The sequence below is a fragment of the Pararge aegeria genome, chromosome 8, assembly GCF_905163445.1.
Source record: "Pararge aegeria chromosome 8, ilParAegt1.1, whole genome shotgun sequence".
In the NCBI taxonomy this organism is placed as follows: Eukaryota; Metazoa; Arthropoda; class Insecta; order Lepidoptera; family Nymphalidae; genus Pararge; species Pararge aegeria.
Window position 1 is genome coordinate 4,122,749 of NC_053187.1, and position 6,067 is coordinate 4,128,815.

Consider the following 6,067-nt stretch of genomic DNA (forward strand, 5'->3'; position numbering starts at 1 on the left):
GTTAAACTGGTGTGTGATAAGGAGAAGCAGCTCAAAAACTAACCATATACCTCTGTCATTCGTATGCCCTGTTAAATATTTTTGCAGTTCAGCACAGCCCATCCTCATTAACCTGCGGTCTCGCGTCTCCATTACTTAAAACATCGAAGGTGCACCTTACATCGATTATGTAAGTCGTAGTGCTAATAATTGTTTACACAGTTTTATTACGATAGAAGATACTTGATATTTATTTGTAAATAGGTTTTTAATAAGAATTTGTATATTATTAGGATTACTTTTTCAGTTTTCTGCCGATTTCAAAATATGAAATCGGATCCATACAAAGTTAATGAATTTAAACTATGGCAAACTGAAGAAAATAAATTTAATATTTTTCATACTTTCGAAATCTTCTGTACAATTGTGTAAGGCGTTTTTTGCGTGGAACCAGTTTCGGTAACTTGGAAGGTTAATGAGAGCGTGCACTTTTGTCAACAAAATAAAAACCGGTCCGTTGCCAATTTAAGAGGATACAAAGTTTGAGATCTATTAACTAACGTATTTAATATACCAAATTTACTTAATAATATGTCAGCCTAATATTTGTAACTTACAGTTTAAATGGAGGTAATTTATCTAAAAAGGTATCCCCATTAACATTAACAAATTATATACTTAATTATTGTTAATGTATCGGACTAATAGCTAATTTTGTTAGAGATACTTTAATCGAAGAGAAAAGGGCAGGAGATCCACCTCTAAGATAAAAATTCATGAATTTTAAATAATATGGTTTATTAGGTTAGTTTGTCAGGTTAGTTTTTAATAAATGTGTTTGCTTGTCTGCGTGTTATCTTCTCTTTTTACAGTTGCTAGTACGTTTTGTCCAGATTTCTTACTGAAACTGAGGAATCGTAACGCTGCACTTTATAATCATGGAGGTAAAGGTAGACAAGGCGTAGATTGAATTTAGGAGTACAAATAGTAATACTAAAATTAATCCTTGTGTTGTGCAAAGGTAAAGGTGTATTAAGTATTATTGAGTATTTTATATACATAACTCTGTTTGGTTTGTGTATCATTTTGAAATCAATGTGATAACTTTGCTTTTACACTGTTATTAAGTTTGACAATCCATGTTTAAATATTTATTTCAAGATATGCTTGTAGCAGTTTTATGTTCCCTGAGTATTGTGTTTCATGCATCACCGCTACACGGTTTGAATTGTGCTAAATGAAACTCAATATGTTTCTGCTTTCCACACTTTAAATGGTATTGGGAGGAAGCGGTGATAGACTAGTGGTTAGGATTTCGGCTCCACTTTCGGGGGGCCGAGTTCGAATCCCGTCGCGCACCTATAACTTTCTAAGTTATGTGCGTTTATTAAAATATCACTTGCTTCAACGGTGAAGGAAAACATCGTGAGGAAACCTGCATGCCTGAGAATTCTTCATAAGTTCCTCAAAGGCATGTCGAGTCCACCAATCCGTACTGGGTCATCGTGGTGGACTAGGGCCTATAGACCCATCTAATTGTGGGAGGAGACATCACCGTAGTCGCACTCCTTCCTGCTACTTGTGTAATCGAGCAGGTGAGAGTTTTTTCAATGGCAGGTTTCTTTTTAGTTAAGAAGTAAAAGTTAATTTCTATAGATTGTAAATGGAGGTACGAAAAAATTGATATATAGGTTGAGCGTGTACTGCGTGTACTGCATAGAATGTGATAACGTTGCTTTTACACAGTTTATTTAGATGTTTGAATATTTATTTCAAGATATGCTTTTAGCAGTTTTTTGTTCCCTGAGTATTGTGTTTCATGCATCTCGCCATCCGGTTTGAATTGTGCTAAATGAAACTCAATATGTTTCTACTTTCCACACTTTAAATGGTATTGGGAGGAAGCGATGATAGACTAGTGGTTAGGATTTCGGCTCCACTTTCGGGGGGCCGAGTTCGAATCCCGTCGCGCACCTATAACTTTCTAAGTTATGTGCGTTTATTAAAATATCACTTGCTTCAACGGTGAAGGAAAACATCGTGAGGAAACCTGCATGCCTGAGAATTCTTCATAAGTTCCTCAAAGGCATGTCGAGTCCACCAATCCGCACTGGGTTGACGTGGTTTGGCGAGAGTTTTTTCCTTTTAGTTAAGAAGTAAAAGTTAATTTCTATAGACTGTAAATGGAGGTACGAAAAAATGTTGATATAGGTCGAGCGTGTACTGCGTAGAACATTAATTAATGTGACACCTTTGCTTTTACACAGTTATTTAGTTTGACAATCCATGTTTAAATATTTATTCCAAGATATAATGTTTGCAGCAGTGTAGTTCATATTGTGTTTCATGCATCAAGTTCTACGCTTTGGATTATGCTAAATGAAACTCAATACATGGTTCACCATTCGTTAAATATGCAATTACTGAGGCGCAAGGCTTCCCTATAGTTATTTTTTACAGACGGGAAAGACCTGCGCGCACATACAGGATGGCTGAGTAATACGCTCTACTCATACATTTCTGTATATCGCTTAAAACTAATCCAGATAAAATTTCCTAATTTAGAGAAGCCTTCTCTAAATTCTTTACAGAAGTGCGTCCCGCAACTTTATGTCGCAGGTTAACTTCAGTATTTACTATTCTTGAGTAGTAGTCGAGATGCAGGTATTCTATGAATATTAAAGGATTCGCAATATGCATTTCCCGGAATCAAATTTGACCGCGCGCAAAAAAGGTATAGGTAATTCAGCGTAACATACGTTTTATTTACAAACGTGAGTTGAGAGAGTCTGCGTAGTAAGTAAATCATGTTCAGCACCAGAATAAGGCGTCGCGATCTTCTACTTGAGGTTTAGCATCTCAAATGTCGCAGTATTTTATTACAAAGATGTACGAGGTTCGCTGTAAGTAAGGATTTAATTGCCTTACTTTTATTTCTCACAGACTCATCACCTCGTAAAGGCGTCCACAGTGCCTCGCGGTTTAAAGACTCCGAAAAGGTTTTTATCAAGTAGACTAAATGTATGGGCTTTAACCGATAATAAAAAAAAGATTTTGAGATTGGTGAGCGCGTATATCCGGTATGCAGATATGAAAGGTTTTTACCAATTGATAATAATGAACAACCTGTAGCACCTGCAATCCTGGCGCCAAATATGTCGAATTAGTGCATACAGAGAAAGCAATTTAACACTGAACGTCAGCTGTTGCATGTTTTGATATGGTACTCGAGAAGTTTTCCCCAGATACACAGTAAGCTATGACGTTGTTTTCTGTGACCTTCCATGGTAGTCCCCGCAATGATAAGATCTTATGAATCTCCAGCTGCTTTGACCACGTGCTTGAAATACACAGAGGAACGGTTGCAGCTGTTTACGATTCAACGTTTGTATTAATTTTAAATGAGCGTCGGCGGTGCTCGATATATTTGATCCGGAATGATTGCAGAATTAAAATTCCGCTGACGGAGGTTGCAGTACTGTAGCTACGAAAGGTTAATCTTATTTTAATAGTACAGAAAATATAAAGCCCTTGCGGCATCCAGATTGAGAGGATTATAGTTCGAGTGTGCGCTCTAAGAACATAGAAGTATATCTCTGTAATCTCTATGCAGTAGAAAAACGACTTCGGTGTCCGTATAACAGCGAGAAAAAGGTATAGAAGGAAACGTTTTATTAGCATGTTCTCTATGTCACAGAATGTCTCTAATCTTTCTATCGGCAGCATCGTGGAGACAACAGAGGTGCCAGTTTTAAGCCTTATTTAGAATTGCTGCTTCCTGTTAATGCCTGCTGTCGTCTACCCTCACACTATAGTTGGTACTGCAGTCTTGGTTTTATTATTAGAACTGTAATTAAGAATAACAAATTGTTTTTCCGATATAGGTGCACTTGGTTAATATAGAGCCTACGAAACATAGCATGCTTCGACGTGAAATAACAATAGGAACTTTTTAACAATCCCATTGCACGGAAATTGGTTTTATATTAATAGCAAACAAGAATACGTTCTTTCAGTTTATGGTAGGGATACATACTTGCGATTATGGATGCGATAATGGATTTATGCAACGGTGGAGGAGATCATCTATAAAATAATTAGGTATATTTTATTGATACATTTTTTATTTTAGCATCTTACGTTTTCTTCTTCACCCGTATTTATGGAATGTGGAATAACTTTAAGTTCTTAACTATTTTGTCCGTTTTTAACATGCAGCTTGCTTTAAACCTGGTGTTTAATTGGATACAATTGAAGAGTTTTTGCTATTGGAAAGATATAATGCGAGCATTTAATTGGCATGTTTGGATTGATCTGTTTCGAGAAGTCGAAAATCTCAGATACATTAGTTGACAAGCAAAACGTTGCCGTAAATTACCTTGGCAACGCTCATGTGTAAGTATTCAGTATGATGTGATGGTATATTTAACTGTAGCTTTCGTAAATTAACGTGCAGCATAATTGTTTTATAGGTAGTCCTTAATGCTAATGGGTATCGATATAAATGTTGATTAACTTTTAGAAAATTTACCTATGTACATGAAGTTCAACATTGGCATTTGTTTCTTAGTAGGTACGCAAATAGTCACTGCATTTACTGTTGTAGCGGTTTGTTTTGGCTTGTGCGTGTTGTTTTCTTCTAAACTGCAATTATGGTTGTCCCTTTTGGCTTTTGTCCCCTAAAATTGAAGTTGTTGTGTTCTCATTGTTAGAGAATAGGGCTTTAAAACAAAAGGTACAAAATATTTTAAAAAACTGATTTTAACGCCTTTTAGTTTTTATTGAATTCTGTATCTATATTTACAACATGATATACTGTATAAATCTTCATTGTTTCATTATCACTAAACAAGATTTTCATCTTTAAATGTGAAATGTCGACACTCAAACCAATGTACATTTTGAAGCCCTTACAAGTCAACATTTAGAAGCACTAAGCTTTTGAGCTTTTTTCTTTGATTGGCAATTAACAGCGTAATTAAATTTGGGCCTTATTAATAAACGCGGCATAACGGCGGAATAGTTATGCAGTGTTTTTTCACGTTGACATTTTATTTTTTCTGTCAGTTAAAGTGACAAAACACTGCATAATCATTCCGAAGTTATGCCACGTTTATTAATAAGGCACTCTATGTATTTATTTGGGTATACTATCGACACTCAGTAGAAGCATCAAAATAATTAATAATTTATCTAAATGTGGGCTTTAAGTATCAATCTATTTAATTTTAAGTTGGTTTTGTTTGTTTATAATATGTATTATTTATCACACTGTAAATTTACACACAGCACCAATAAATATCCTAAACAGTGTTAATGGTAGGGAAAACACGATAAAATTAAGTGACAAATTATATTAATCACTAAGGTAGTGTAATAAGAATAATAATATAATAATAGGTATCGGACAAATAGAACTTATTTTTATAGGTACCAATTAATTAAGGAACATTATGGAAACATAAAATAAGATTAATTATAGAAATAATTAGGATTATAAGAACGTAAACTAAATAACTTAGTTATTTAGGATATAGTTTTGTTACAGATTCTTTAAAATTTTATTTTAGGTACAGAAAACGCGTTAACATATGTTTTAAGAACTTGCCACAGTAGGAAAATTTGATAACTGAAGGAGTTTGATCATTTTATGAAAGAGCGTATTGCTCAATAATCACCTTTATAGGTAGATAGAACCGGGCGATGATAGGTAGAGTTGAATGAGATCAGGCAGGGTGAGAACAAAATTTACATTAATTGTCAAAAAATACGGCTTTAAATTCATTCAAAAAAGGTGATGCCTGTGGAGTTTGTTGCGCCGCTTCTTCTCCACAGAAGTACACCTTCCGAAGCGGTGGTACATTTTTCTAAATTAAAAAAAAAAACACATAAGACTGTAATATTTTTTATTTACTTGTTTTATTCTAACATCATAACTGCCTCAATAGTTCAATAAATAATGTAAAGATAAATTTTTTAAGAAGCAGGTTAAGAATAACATTTAAATTAATTGACAAAGGTTTTACAAACAATTGGCTTTAAATTCACTTAAAAAAAGGTGATACCTGTGGAGTTTCTTGCGCCGCTT

At 34.5% G+C, this 6,067-nt stretch overlaps 1 long non-coding RNA gene across 1 annotated transcript; it reads left to right on the forward strand.

Annotated features, from left to right (window-relative positions):
• Positions 1-292: 292 nt before the first annotated feature.
• LOC120625673 lies at positions 293-5,864 on the forward strand. Its single transcript, XR_005658825.1, has 2 exons — positions 293-4,080; positions 4,198-5,864. It is a non-coding gene; the product is annotated as an uncharacterized LOC120625673 (long non-coding RNA).
• The last annotated feature ends 203 nt before the right edge of the window (positions 5,865-6,067 follow it).